At 34.6% G+C, this 16,150-nt stretch overlaps 1 long non-coding RNA gene across 7 annotated transcripts in view; it reads left to right on the forward strand.

Annotated features, from left to right (window-relative positions):
• LOC129399433 (uncharacterized) overlaps positions 1-16,150 on the forward strand; it is a 417,723-nt gene that overhangs the window by 229,452 nt on the left and 172,121 nt on the right. For all 7 annotated transcript variants that reach the window (XR_008627080.1, XR_008627082.1, XR_008627081.1 and 4 more), the window contains one exon: positions 12,684-12,907. This is a non-coding gene — a long non-coding RNA (uncharacterized LOC129399433). The remainder of the gene's footprint in view (positions 1-12,683; positions 12,908-16,150) is intronic.

The raw sequence follows: 16,150 nt of genomic DNA on the forward strand, positions 1-16,150 counted from the left end.
AATGTGAGACCATGGCACAAGATTAGGGTGCCAACCCATAAGGTTAGGGGATTAGGGGAGTCAGAGGAGGGGGGAGACTAGAAGAGGGTCACAGGAAATATTTGAGTAAAGGTGATTTAGACAACACTTCCAATTCCACAACGCTTATGTTCTGTCCTGGTGCTATGAAGGGTAGCAGTAACCAAGAGGTTGCTGAGACTCAGATACGGGTTCCCAACAAAAAGGGGGAAACGGCAGGCTTCACATATGAATCAGGACTCCCCAAGAATATCCATAGCATATAAATAATTTAGAACAGCAGGCTGAAGAATAGCAGAGTAGCACTGAGGATGAGGTACTTGCCTTGTAACACAGCCAACCCCAGTTTGATCCTCAGCACTGTATATGGTCGCACACACTGTCACAGAACCAGGTGTAAGCTCTGAGCTCTGCCTGCTGTAACCCCAAAACCCAACCCCCCCAAAAGAAAACCAAAATAATACAAGTTAATTCATGAAAGCTACTGTGATTACTAAAACAATTAGAGTTTCACTATTTAACATTATAATTTATATCTGCTTTCTTATTTTTGCTTCTTGTTTATCTTCTAGATTGATTTATTTTAGATTGATTTTGTTGTTGTTGTTGTTTGGTGTGACAGTTTCAGGGATTGAACCCAAGTTTCATGCATGCAAAGCATGGGTTTTAACTTTGAGCCATATCCCTAATCTTTTGTTATGTTTTTCTGACTAGTGATTTGGATTTTTCCAATCATTTCCCCTCTACTCCTGCTTTTCAATGACTAGTGTTATATCTATATTATCTGTATCATCTGTCTGTATTTTGGGATAGGATCCACACATGGCAGAGCTCAGGGTTTACTCCTGATTCTGTGCTTAGAGCTCACTCCTGGGGGCCTCGGGTACCATATTATAGGATGCTGAGGATCGAAGCTCTATCAGCTCCATGTTAGGCAAGTGCCTTACCGGCTGTACTATTTCTCTAACCCAAACTTTATATTTTTAATACAAAATACATGCTTATATGTCCTTAACTATGTCTATTATCAGTATCATGCCATTGTTTCTTCCTCCTTTTGTCATTTTTTTTAACCTTAACTTTCCACTCCACTAACTGTTCTCCTTGCATCTCACACAAAGATCAGCTTATATTTTGTTTTCAGGTATTTGTTTATATACATGTGTTAGTATTTGCTTAAAATTAACCATTCATTCATTGTTTTCTTTGCTCACTCAGTAAAAGAGCCTCCCTTGTTCTCACTTCCATTTTCCTTTCTAATGCAATATAGTCCTAAGCCTGTTTAGCAACAGCTTGTGGATATTCGTTTTGCAAATGTATACTTTTACATAGCCCTCAAATTTGAATGCTAATGTGGTGTGATAAAAATTCTCAATTAAAACTCCTTTCTTTCAGAAATCTGACAAAGTACTTCATTGTCTTTTAGTACCAAGATCTCTAAGAAATCTTATGACTATCTGGTTCTCCTTCTTTTGTAAATAAACTACTCTGAACTCTTTGAATATATGTCTATTGTCTGAAATTTTTTATTAAGATGACTGTCTCTGTTTTCTATGTGTATGGGGATGTGACTTTACCCCATTTATCTTGTTTATATCATTTCTCAATCTTTCCATCTGTGACATTCTTTCGCTTAAAATACAGTCATCTTTTAAAGATTACTCCCTTGGGAACTGAAGAGATAGTTGCAAGGATTTAGGCTTATGTCTGGCCTATTGCTTACTCTGGTTCAAGGCAGGGTGTAACTCTGAAGGTTCCAGAGCCCTACTGAGGTGGCCCTCTATGCCCATGAGCATGGAGGACACTGAGGATGATTCCTGGCACCACACATCCCAAATGGCATCACTCTCTCAAGACTTTGCAATGGCTTGGCCTGGTTGACCAAGAATTGCCATTGGAGCTCCAGTCTACTGAGCACTTCTTAGGAGCATACCCTCATTCCAATGTTTCCCTTCTCACCTAAGTTTTCTGATGTCTGTGCTTTGGGGGCTTCTATAGTGAGATATAGGAAGATGTCTAGAATAACTTTCCATGTCTCTTAATTTTCTGCATATTTATCTATCATTTTGTTTATTGTCATACTGTCTAGGAGATTCATTTATTTATTTTCCAGGTAAAATAAAATTTGTTTTCAGCAATGAGTAGAAATTTTTTTTTGGGGGGGTAATTTTTTATTATTATTTATTTATTTTTTAAAATGTATTCTTTTATTGAATCACCATGTGTAAAGTTACAAAGCTTTTGGGTTTAAGTCTCAGTTATACAATGCTCAAACACCCATCCCTTCACCAGTGCACATATTCCACCACCAAGAATCACAGTATACCTACCCCCACCCCCCACCTCCCTAGCCCCCACCCCGCCTGTGTAAGTGATAAATTTCACTTTACTTTCACTTTACTTTGATTACATTCAATATTTCAAAAAAAACCTCACTATTATTGTTTGGAGTTTCTCCCCTCAAAGTCAGACCTGCTGCAAGAGGGAGCGAACTGGCATGGTGGCGCTGGAGGGTGGCGAGGGGCTAGCCATGAGTAGAAATTTTAGGATAACTTTTTAAACTTCTAAAATATCAATTTTAGTATTACTAGATTCTTTACATTTCAGTATAGTTTTATATTATGATTATAACACGTTTTCAAATTTATCTGATAAGTAGAATTACTTTAAAATTCTTTCCTATTAAATGATCTTGAAGTCTAGTCTTATTTTTATTAATTGATGAGAACAAATCCCTTTTGTCTGTTTTCTTCCAGGTGGCTGATGATTTTTATCTTGGGGGAGTGGAGGCAGGGGGCCATACACCCAAGTGTGCTACTTGATATACATAGAATACATTGATAAAAAGTTGATTTGAAAGAAAATGTATGGATATCCTCAGTGTTTGAATAAATCTATTTTCCCACCAACTATGGTTTTTGTATTGGAAATGTTTTGTGTGTAAGTCTGACTATATGAGGAGTGAATGAATGGGGAACATAAAATCAGTTTTGGACCACTGTAATTTTCTGAGAAGGAAGAATTTTTCCTTGCTGCTTCTGAGACTCCCAGAATGCTTCCTTCTTGAATGAAGTTGCCTGTTCTTTGTGTAGTTCCTTTCTATTTGTGCTTTTAGAATCACTTCAAACTCTTTTATGCTACTTTCTCAGCAATACATCTTAGCATGAAAAATACTCCTCAAGCATGGATTTTATTTACTTTATTGTAGTACCTGAAGTGCTTGCTCAAGTGTGAGGATTAATGTCCAGGATTAATGGTGTTCCAGAAATATTTCCACAAACCATTGTTTGAAAGGGCAGTTAAACAGTAATCAAGTGTCCAGAACTCCCTCTTCCTCGCTTCCCCCTCCCATCCTTCCTTACCACCTTCCTTCCAATCATAGAACTGTGCTTTACTCTTTGTAAAGCCTTGTTTATAACTGGGAATCTCATTTATCAGAATATCAACTCAATAGCCCACTTGTGTGAACAATAAAGATTATTATCCTCATTTTTTCAATAAGATCTATAATTCAGGGAGGTAAATAACACACAAAACTGAAAGTCATTTTGGTGAGATAAAAATAGTTTTCTATCTCTTCCATATGCTAATATTTTTAACCAAAATTAGATCATCTATAAGAGTAGTATCTTACTTAAAATGCAATGAAATATAAACAGTTCCACACTCTAAAATAACCAAAAGGGGAAAAAAATATCAAAGTGATATTTCTGCACATTTTCTTCAGAAGGTATAGCCTGGTTTGAACAAGGTTGGAATACTAAGGAGGATCAGAGAAAAAAAGAAAGAGCTTCTAAATTGAGACCCTTCAGATTTCCAGAAATATGCATGATAACAATTTGCAAAGAACATAAAATATCAAGCAGTGTGCACAGTTACAATTTTAACTTCCAAGCATTTGTCAGTTTTGAAAAAGCAATTTTGAGTGTCAGTGCTCATGTATAAATTGATAAGCAGCTTTGATCTACCTAAGGTCTTCAGGATAATATAAGTGTTTCCAATTATACAAATGAGTGAAATAGAAGGACACTGTGTATGTGTTTGACTTATGCCAAATTTGATGGACCATTGAGGAAAAGGAATAAATTCAGATCTAATTCTACTGGCAGTTGATAATGACTCATGGATCTTTCCTTGACTTCCCTCTTCTTCAGAATCAGGGTTTTGAATATACATCCCTAAGATGGTCCTTCAGGTTACCCATGAAAACTAACTTGTAATCACTGTGACTATGGAGAATATATAGAGCCAAGGACCTGGTAATGAAGCCTGGGCTCATTTCTGGTGACAGGGTCAAATGAGTGAAAAAGAGATGAGCATAGAACTATACTGGAGTATATCAATCTTAACCCTTTAAAACGGTCCTTCTCAGTCTACACTGTAGGAATAAGCTCTACCTCTGAAATTTATCCATGTATTTCCTGTTTTTTATTTTCAGTGTTTTATTTTAAGCTTCTTTTTCCTGTCATTTTTAAAAGAGAGGGCACTTAGTTCTCCATTCTTGTTTCGTATATTATTGCATTTGATACATCAGAGATACAATCAATACAGGGCTAAGGCACTCGTCTTGCATGTGACCAACTCAGTTTCATTTGTGGTAGTCCCTTGAGCATGGCCAGGAGTGATCCCTGAGCTAGGAGCAATCCCTTAGCACCCAAACAAAAACCAAAATCCTGTTTATAATAGAGTTGCATGCATACAGAGTTCTAACACCATACTTCCAACAGAGTGTCCACTTAAGACCTTCTCATGTACCACCCTCCCCACCTCCCTACCTGAGGTAAGCTCAGTTCCAAAGACTAACATTCAGGTTCTGTTGCCTTTGGCCACATATTATTCTTTTGCTATGTTGCTTTATGTTACATATATGAGAGAAATCTTTCTTTATCTCTCCCTCTCCTAACTGACTTTACTCAGCATGATACCTTCTAATTTCATTCAGCAAATTGCATCGTTTCATCTTTTCTTAAAGCTAAGTTCTAATATATATATATATATATGTATAACAGGAAAAGAAAATATATATATATATATGTATAACAGGAAAAGAAAACTGAAAATAAGACACAGACACATAGCCAACAAAACAGGAAATACAATTGTGTAGACTGAGCAAGGACTGTTTAAAGTGTTGAGATAGAATATATTCCAGTATAGTTCTATTCTTAATTTCTTTATCAACTATTCTGTTCTTGGGTGCTTGGGCTGTTCCAAGATCTTGGCTATTATGAATAGTGCAACAATGAATACAGAAGCACAGATATGGTTTTAAATATCTGAGTGCAGAAGCCAGGGTAATTCCTCAGCAACATCGAATGTGCCCTCACATTCAATAAAGGATCAATTACAGTTTTATATCTTCTGTATTCGTTGACCTCATCATGTAGAGTCACTCCCTGTCACCTCCTCTATCCCCCCCCACACACACTCATCAGATCCTGTTTGCATTTATCATGCTCTATTTAAATTATTTTCTTACCAGTATATCCTTGTTAGGAGCCTATAATTTACTTGCAGGAAGGGGCTATGAATAATTCATCACTGTGTCCCCAGCATCCAAGATAAAAACTTATTTGGTTCTTAACAACGTTTGTTGAATGAATAAATTATGGCATGGTATCACTTCCAGTGCTTTTAGAGCTAGCAATTCCTTCACTAGGAAAAGAAAACAGTGACAATGTTAGAAATTTAATTTGAAAATATTTTGTTTACCACAAGAAATATTTTATATTAAACAGCAATTTTTTTCTAAGAGTTTACATACATGTGCATAAAAGTATTCAGCCTTATATTTGTCTCTGTTGCTGATCAAATGCCAAATGGCTAATATGATCTAGGGATTTAAACAATTAACTAGATTGTGTGAAGAGTTGCTAAGGTAACGCTTCAGGGCACTTGATGGTCAGTTTTTATTTAGTAATTGACCATTATGGTGGTGACAAACCAAATTGACAAACATAAAAAACAATTGATGTTGTTGAGAAGAGATGTCATTATGCATGGAGATCTATTTCCTGTAATTCTTTCAGTACCAGGAGAAACAAAATGCCCTGTAATGAAACAAAATAAATACCGTTACATTCAGTTGTGAATAGACAAGTATGTCCTAGATGTGACTAAAACAAAATAAACCATTAATAAAAAATGCAGACACAGAAAGAAATATGTGTTCATTTTGTATAAAAATTTAGAAAAAATACTTCATAGACAAATTTGAGATGTTTGTATGTCATATATTATTATTATTATTATTATTATTATTATTATTATTATTTAACTACTTTGAGAAGCTATGCTTTAATTTTGTTCTGTATAGAACTAATTCTGTGGAAGATAATAATTTTTAAAAGTCATTATCTTCCATAATAGTAGTTCTATTTAAAATTTAAAAATTTCATGTCAGTCTTTCCTTGTATTGACAACAAAACATCTCCTTTTAGACGTTTTCTTGATATTCAGGAGCATGTGAAATTAATTTTCTTAATTCTGAATGCCAGATAACTAAAACTTTAATTTTATATTGTTGTTATTATAAGAAATGTCAGAAATAGACTATAGTATACACAGTATGAACCCTGGCTGTGATATTTACATATTGCAATACTTTAGTTTTCTACTAGCCATCAGGTCATCTTGAAGAACATATGGAGATGTCATATGATTGTATAATTTTATCTGTAAAATACTTAAATGCTACAACATGGATAAGTAGAAGTTTCAAACAAAATCAATGAGAAAGACATGTACCAGATTATCTCACTCACATGTGGTATCTAAAGAAATGGAGCAAAGAAATAGACAATGTCTAATGAAAACAAACCAAAACATTGGTACAATATATCCAAAATTACAAATTTGTGGGATAAAGATTTGTGAGAGATGAAAAAAAATGGAATGGAATGGGAGGGCAGGATTAAGAAGACCTAGGGACAGGAGGGAGGGTATTGACTCTTCGATTGTGGGTGTGGTGAATTAATATTGTATGCCAAAAATATAAATCAGGTTACCTGGATCATAAAAAAGCAGCTCCAAGAAAGTTTTACCAAGAATTCCTCTAAAAATATCTTAAACCTCTGATACTCTTCTCACCAAATTTATTGAAATAATTCATCTAGAGTATGATAAAAGCACTTTATCATACTTTTTTGTGCATTGCTAAATGTTTTACACTCTTACAACTGCAATAATTTAAACACCATTAAAATGAAGCGATAGAGTGAATGTGGTTCAAGTGGTTTCCTCAAATAGCATGTCCCCTTAAAACATTTCAAGAAACACAGCTGGAAGTGGTCTCAACTAACAAACACAAATGTAGAGAAAATATGTTTATAATTCCACAAAATTCCTTTTTCCCCCTTTGTAGACAATCCTACTCATACACCTCATCTCTGATCATTTTGAACCTATAGTTTTTCCAAAATATCGTAATTGGAACTAAGGTCAAGTTTAGCTTCCTTCATGTAACACAATGTTTTTGAGATTAATCCATGTTGTTGGATGTATTAACATTTTCCCCTTTCATTGCTAAATAAAATTCTGTTTTGATATATCACAATTTTTCATTGATAATTTTCCAGATTTGGTGATCACAAAGCCAGGATATTATTTTTTTATTAGGATTTATTTGAGAATAGGTTTCATATTATTTGGGAAATACCAAAGATTGGGACTGATTGTCTCTATGGTAAATGTGTATTTAACTTTCTAAGAAACTACCCAAAACTTTTCCAGAACTTCTAGATCATTGTTTGTCTTCCACCCATGATGTAAAAAAGTTGCAGGAGAATTTTTAAACAAAGGTCTGCAATTATTATACGTCAAAATAATTGATAACATTTATTTGATTTTTGTCATTTTTTTAATTCCTAAATTGCCACTTTAGTATTTTTCTTTCCTTTTGGATTTTTTTGTTGTTGCCCGTTAATTTTTTCTTATTTGAATAAGATGTATAATTAATTTTCTGGTATTTTAATATTTATTAGCATAAAGAATAAGATGTAAGGCTATGAACTTTCCTCAATCCATTGCTCTTATTAGGTACAATAATTTAGAAGTGCTGGATCGTTTTGTTACTGGAAACCATACTCCACTGTGTTGACTTTTCCTAGAAAAGTAGTATTAAAAGATTGGGTGATTCACTTGATATTTTTGTTTGAGACTGCCTAATTTAAGTGCTACAATCAACTGACGTTTCTTGAATAAATTACTTTGGGAGGAGGCCTATCTTTTTTGAATATTTTAATTTCACTATGTCATTTTTTGTCACTCATCATTAGCTACCTTCTTCTTTCACTTTACCTCTATGCCTCCAAGAGACATTTCTAGGTTCAGTAGTACCATTCCCCGACTCCTTCAGAAGTAATGTCTTCCCATGACTCATCTACTTCTGGTTCTCCTTACTTTCTAAGAATCTTTTTTAAGAATCTTAGCAGTTAAATCTCTTCTTATACATCAACACCCATTCATGACAAAAACTCAAAATAGGATTAAAAGGAATTTATCTCAAGGAAGTTAACAACTGTGGTTGGCTGTCCGTATACCAATAGATGGTAATATCACGCTCAATGATAAAAACTAAAAGCCTTCCCTCTAACATCAGGCACAAAGCAAGAATTTGTTCTTTCTCCACTATTATTGGGAATTGTATTAAAGTTTAACCACAGCAATTAGGCAAGAAAAAGAAATCTATAGTACTAAAATTGGAAAAAGAACTTGAACCATCACTATTTGCAGAAGACATGATAATATACACACAAGACCCTAAAGACATCACCAAAAAAACCTAGAAACAACAAAGAAGCAGGCTACTAAATCAGCACACCAAAATCTGTTGCATGTTATAGGAAAACAGCAACTCAGAACAGGAATAATTTTTCAAAAAGCATCTTATACCAGCCCCAAAATATAAGCTCGCTTGGTAGGAATCATCTTAACAAAGAAGGTGAAAGATTTATATACCCAAAACAGTAAATCATTATTAAAAGAAATATAAGAGAACTTAATGAAATGGAAAGTGATTCCAAATTTATGAATCAAAGAATTAATATTGATAGCACAAAAGTGGATTAATATATGAGCTGTGGGTTCTTCAGAATTGTATAAAAGATTGCATACAAAATTCAGATGCTTCAGAAGTGAAAGTTCATTATACACTTCAGGTAGACAGGTCTGGGTCCCTCCCCGGTGTCCAGGCCTCTCCTTATACCCATTTATAACATCACTCATCCTGTCTCTTGATCCATTGTATGATGTCCTAGATCCTGCCTTTCCCCATCTGTTTAGTTACTGCATACAATGACCTGGTCTTGTTCCTACACTATTTTCTATCACAGAAGGTAGGGCGTTTGCCTTGCACGTGGCCAACCCAGGTTTGATTTCTCTGTCCCTCTTGGAAAGTCCAGCAAGCTACCGAGAGTATCTCGCCCACATGGCCTGGCAAGCTACCCCTGGCATATTTGATATGCCAGAAACAGTAACAGCAAGCCTCACAATGGAGACAGTACTGGTGCCCACTCGAGCAAATCGATGAACAATGGGAGGACAGTGCTACAGTTCTACAGTGCCCATTTACTTAGTTTGAAATCTGCAGCTGGAAACCTGTCACCTCTGTCCCCTTCCTGGCACTTGCTGCCGGGCCTCTCTAGGTCTGTACTCCAGCAGCTATATATACTATATGCATATTATACACATAATATATAATATAGCATATACATATAATATAATAATATGTTGTAGCACTGCCATCCCCTTGTTCATAGATTTCCTCAAGCAGGCACCAGTAACTTCTCCATTGTGAGACTTGTTATTGCTGTTTTTGGCATATCAAATATGCCCCGGGGAGCTTGCCAATCTCTGCAAAGTGAGCAGGATACTCTTGGTAGCTTGCTGGGCTCTCTAAGAGGGGCAGAGGAATCAAATCCAAGTCGGCTGCATGCAAGGCAAACGCCCTACCAGCTGTGCTATCCTAATACATTATGTAGCATAATACATAGTTCATTTAATATACAATTTATAGTTCTGTTTTATAGGATGAAATATATTAAGGTTGTATGTGTAATATTTAAAATACTTAGGAAAAAATCTTTGGAATATCAAACGGATCAATAAGTGATAATTTGAAATACACAAAAATAAGCAAAAATCAGATTATTCACATTCACATATCAGTCACATTCACACATTTATTAACATTTATTATTTACATTCACATGTTTAACAAATGCAAAATGAAATACCTATTTAGGGGACGGTAGACAGTATTGTGGCCATGGTGCATGCTAGACTTGAGTCCAAACAACTAGATTTTTAGCCTCATGAGAATTCCTGAGCGTCACTTCGTTTAACCCTGGAGTTTAATGAACATTGCCACACATGTTTCTGGAGACTTCAGAGCACCTTCAGAGGTGACCGGGTTAATCCGCAGCACTGTAGAGCCCCAGTAATATTCCACCCTTAGACCCCTGCATTGAACCACAAGACTAGTTGATTAAAATTCCATGGTAGGGTTCCTGAGGGCCTCATGAGCACGCTTGAGATGCCTTCTCCCAACATTTTCTAAAACAAACATAAAGTGACTATCTATACATGCTTATAATTATGAATATCCTGTATTAGTAAATATTTAATCAATTAGAAAATAGTGGAAAAAAAGTGATAGGCCATATAAAATCATCACTTATATTGCTGGGGTAGCAATTCAGTCATATATTATTTTTTATGAATATTTCTCCCGTATAACCTAGTGATTTTAATTGTGTGTTTTTCCTAATTAAACAGATTAAAATGTAGAAAATATATTCCAGATAAGTTAATAAGGCCATAATTCTAATAGGAAGAAATGAAATAAGTTAATGACAAAACAATAGTTAATCAAACTGTGGTACATTTATTTAATTACATCTTTGAAAACATTACTTATAAAATACTTTTAATGTAACAGTGGAGAATCCAACCTCAAAAAACAAACAAATTTCACATTGCGTAAAGGCTGAGTATAAACATAGAATACTTAAAGAATTTTGTTTCAACCTATATATGCTTTTCTTTCTGTCCAAATTTTTATAATTTAAAATTTTATAACATGATTTTCTATAGAAAACTACATTGTTATAATTGGAAAATTGCTTTTAAATGTGATCCCTTATTAGATTCACTGAAAAAAGAAATTTAAATACAACATAAAGTTAAGATGATATGTTATTTCCCAGTTCCTACACAGTTTCATGTCTTCAGCAGAAAAAAAAGTACTTGGGACTAGAGAGATAGTACAAGAGTTAAAGAAATTACCTGCACATGGCTGACTCCTGTTCAATTCCTGGTAGCACATATGGTTTTCAGAATACTACCATGAGTTATTTCTGAACACAGAGCCTGGAATTGGCTCTATGTTCAGACCCCATCCCCCTTCCAGACCTCCCTAAAAAGTACCTACTTATATATGCCATCATCATCTGAGCACTACCTTGGCACATGAAGACAGCTCCATTGGTGGTTATGATGTCACTGGTCAAGTAAATTGATTAGATCAGGATTATGGCTTATTTTCACATAAATTTGACACCTTAGTTCTTTTCCCTAACAATTGGCCATGGTCCTATCATGATAAAACAGGCAAAGGACTGTTACTTTACCACCATCAAGTGGAATTTTTCTTATTTTAAAGCCACAGTGTTGTTATTTTTATTTATGTCTTATAAAGAAATTGAGGCTCAGAAAAAGTGAAACAATGTTCTGAAATGGTTACTTGGTTACTTGATAGCAGAGCTGAAACATGAACTAAATCTATTGATTATAAAGACCTTATTTTTAATCTCTAAATGAATATGACCTTAAAATAAATTACAGCAGGGCCAGACATTGATTTTTTTTTGCTTGTCATAAATAATCTCAATTAATCTTTGCAAAGCCCCTAGATACATTTTTAATCATCTTTACATATAAATGTCAGGTAATACTGCAAAAACAAATAAACCCTAAAATTTCAATGCTATAATAAACCCCCAGGATATTACTTAGCAAAAATCTAGTGTAGGTTAGGTGACTTACCCACAGTGATTCAAGAAGCTATTGTTCTTTGTTCTTTTCTGTTTTCCCTCCATCTAGCAGTTACAACTCTGCATAAGATAAAATGAGTTTAGGATATCAGATCATGTTTTAGGGGTCATATCTACAAGTATCCATCTACTTGTGATGACAACCAACAATAAGAAGGTAAAGAAAATTTAAATAAGCATATCGAGTTTTGGTATTTGATGAGAGCTGGGTATTTAAGGTCTGTAATAGGAACTGAATCTTAATGAAGTGATTAAGAAAGCTAATGAACAGTTGAAACTGGATTTTTATCTTGGACCACTTAAAATCTCTGTTTCTGGGTGATTAACTCAAGTCACACTTCTATCAATAATTGACTAGGCATAGATTTTAGAAATTTTAACGTGCAAGAACCTTCAATCCAAAACTAATAGAACCCTTCCAAGTTCCTCATTTTAATAACAGTCCTTTCATTTCCCAGGTCCATGATTGTGAAATATCACCTTAGCATCAAAATTAGCCATAATATTTGATTTGACTCTTGGAAAGTGAGCCATTGAGACTTATATCACATATGAGAGTGGTTAAAGTCGTTGTATGTTTAAACGATCCCTCTTGTGTTTCCTTCCTTATAGAATATCATGCCCCAAAGTGTGTTTTTCACACTGATTCGGATTTTGAACCAAACACATATTAAAATAGAACTATGAAGAGATAATGCAAAGAGCTGGAGTGCACCTCGGTTTGATCCCTGGAGCTGCATGATTCCCTAAATGCTACAGGAGTGACTCCTGAGCACCAAGTTGCAAGGACTGCCAGGTGTGGACCGCAAACAAGCAAACAGCACAGAGGAAATAAGGTTTGTTGTTTGGAAACCACTGAAATTTGGGTGCTTAATCAGAATAACAAAGCAAATTACTACAAAGACAGCTTTTTTGCCTTACTGTGCTGCAGCTGATAATGTGTCTCTCCAGGACATCTCAACCGGCATCTGAGACTTGATCCAGTCTTTTGAGGTTATGAGGTGTTGATTCTTTTCAAGGATGCTTTTCTTGGATGATGATGACATCAGCTTAGTTTGATTATTTCCTCAAGAACCTGAAATCCTCTTGATTACTCCTTAATTAAATGTTTTTTCTGCACATAATTGCATTTTTAAAATATCAGTTTTATCAAGGGCTACTAAATTTAGTTTGCAACTTCTCAAAATTTGAGAAACTGTTCTATTCACCATTCCTTTTTCATAATTTCTACCTTTATGAATCTTTATTTTGAGGAAATATTAGATAGTGTGTTTTCCCCTATAAATATCAAGGTTTTCAAATAAACTGAATCATATACATTTTTATGGAGGATGGACAGGTGAATTTGGTCTAAATTGCTGCATTTGCTCAGTGTACAGTTTTTTGCTTTATTTTGTTTATTTATATTTTTTAGTGATGCAAAATGTTTTATTGAGAGAAATTTAGAGACTTGGGAGGGGAGAAAAAGTGAGAGAGATGTGTCTAAGAGAGAACATGGGCTTCTTTAGAAGGAAACAATGCTAACCATTTCCCTTATTTTTGGTTTTAAACTCACACACTGTGGTGCCCAGGGGGCTAATTCTGGCTTGGTGCTTGGGAGTTATTCCTGGCTATACTTAGGGACCACATAAAGTACCAGATATTGAAACTGGGCTTCCCTATGCATGGAAAACACTATCTCTCTGTGTTATCTGAGCTATCTCTCTGATTTTTCTAAAAATGAAAATAAGTGACAAATATACATATTGATAGTGAGTATTAATTTTAGCATATTCTAGAGCATGCACTTAGATAACTAAAGATTCTATGTAAAAGTCTTACAATTTTATAGTATATCTATCTATAACTTAGATTTAAAATGACTATATTTTATTCATTCTATTGATGTCAAAATATGTGCACATTCATTTTTATTTCATAAAAATGCATAGACAGAATTCTACATCTGTCACTATGTTAGAACTGGAGCTATAATGGTAGCAATTACCACCAAAGATCCTTACTGTAGTGAAGATATAAGTTAGCTAATAGGGAATTTGATTCCTAAAAGTAAGTGCTGGTATAAAGAATATTTAGGCCTTTATATGTGTGACCAATAAGAAGATATGCCCAGGGGTCAGAGAGAGATAGTGCAGTTATTAAGGCACATTCCTGTACACAGCTCAACATGTGGCGCCAGTTTCATCCTTGGCGATCATTTTCCAAGATCATTTCTCTGATCATTTCCCTGGCTGCCCCTAAAGTCCACTTGGTGGCCCAGATAATTCCTGCACTGAGGTGCCTGGGTAGCACCACCTGACATTGAACCATTATCTGACTGATCGAGAGGTGGGATGTGCCCCCGGGTATCTGCAATACCATTCAGCAACCCTGCTAACACCACCACAATAAAGGAGACATGTCCAGCTATACTGACACACATAGAGGTGCAAAAAAAGTAAAGCAGATATTAATGTGGGACCTAAGAGAACACTGTGAATGAGTTGCATGGTAACAGAGGGATGTAAAACATACAGATAGCAGTCCATTCCGAAGGGCAGCAAGTGCAGTGACAATAAACTAAACGAAGCAGAGACATATATGTGGAGAATATGGTTGAGATATAGACAAGTGATTATATTTGGTACAAATAGTAAGTGTGGTCCTGACCATACTGACCATTTTAGACTTAATCTTGAAAGAAATAGAAAGCTGATGGTTGTTTTTAAGTGGAGGAGTAAAATTGTAAAACCTTCTTTTTCACAATTTTCCATATTTTAGAAGAAGAATAACTTAGAGAAAAGTCTGTCAACCAGGTAGAAAGATAATGTAAACATCCAGTCGAGAATTACAGTGGCATGAAATACAAAAAATGTCATTAAGAATGGAGAGAATAGGTTGACTGAACATATGTTCCAAAAATAAATTTTGGCAATCTTTATGCTTAGTAAAACAATAATTTAATAGATGAAATTTGAGTCACAAAAATATTCTGAAGCTATTTGTGCCCACTAAATAAAATAAAAAATTGTGTTTCATAGAGTGCTTATGATTTTCCTTAATTTCTGGAAGGGTATAATGTAATTATCGATTAACTAGAATGGTCAATTAACTGGTAGTGCACATTGCTTAACCATTGCTACTAAATGAGCATTTGATGTATTATATGTGTGACTAAGTAGTAATGTATGCAATTAATGGAGATTTGTGAAGCAAAATCATTACAGGCAATCACTTACAAATGATTTAGCTAGAAAAATCTATTTACATTCTAATAACACCTTGATTAACAAGAAATATTTATAATAGGGAAAGAGAAGAAAATATTTGTTGATTAAACCTAAACATTTATTCTTAGTCACTAATGGAACAGAATGCATGAATTAATTCAAATACATACCGAAAACATATGCTAATTACATGGTAAGTATGCAATAGGCATAATATTAAAATAAACACGATTAATGTCCTGTATGGAGTCATAACTACTGAAGTGTGGCAAGGACAGTCTACCTAATTTCATGTTTTAAAAAATGTACAAGGGTAGCAAGGATACCTAAAGGATATGTTAATCAGATTTTTTTCCCCTTAGTCATGTCTATAGGCAGAAAAATAGATACTACCGTCATTTTCTTGTTTTACTTTTCATTACTGGATCTTAAGCAATAAATCTAGAAGAATCAACTGTTTTATGCTTGACATCCCCTTTGCAGATCTCGATTTATTTAGCAGATTGAAAAAATGATTTGGAAGTTAAAAGCTATTTTTATGCCATTCATTTTTAGCTACTCCACATGAATGTGTTTATGCCTATGCAGAGGTAATCACTATTCAGTCTAATGTATTTTGAAGGAGGTAATAAGTAAAATTCAATGCAAGATAAGGAATAAAATATCAATTGATTTCTTTGTTCGCTCCTAGCAGTGTCATCTTGAGTCAAAATTACAGGCCTCATACAACATTCAGAAAGTGAAAATAATGAAATTCATGCATCCTTGAGTTGATCTTGATCAGTTTTTCTCAATGCACCAATCAAGAGAAGGATAAAAATGTGGCTCATGTGTAGATCTGCAATTTGCTAGCTGTTTTTGGATGCATGA

The sequence above is a fragment of the Sorex araneus genome, chromosome 11 (genome assembly GCF_027595985.1).
Source record: "Sorex araneus isolate mSorAra2 chromosome 11, mSorAra2.pri, whole genome shotgun sequence".
NCBI lineage: Eukaryota > Metazoa > Chordata > Mammalia > Eulipotyphla > Soricidae > Sorex > Sorex araneus.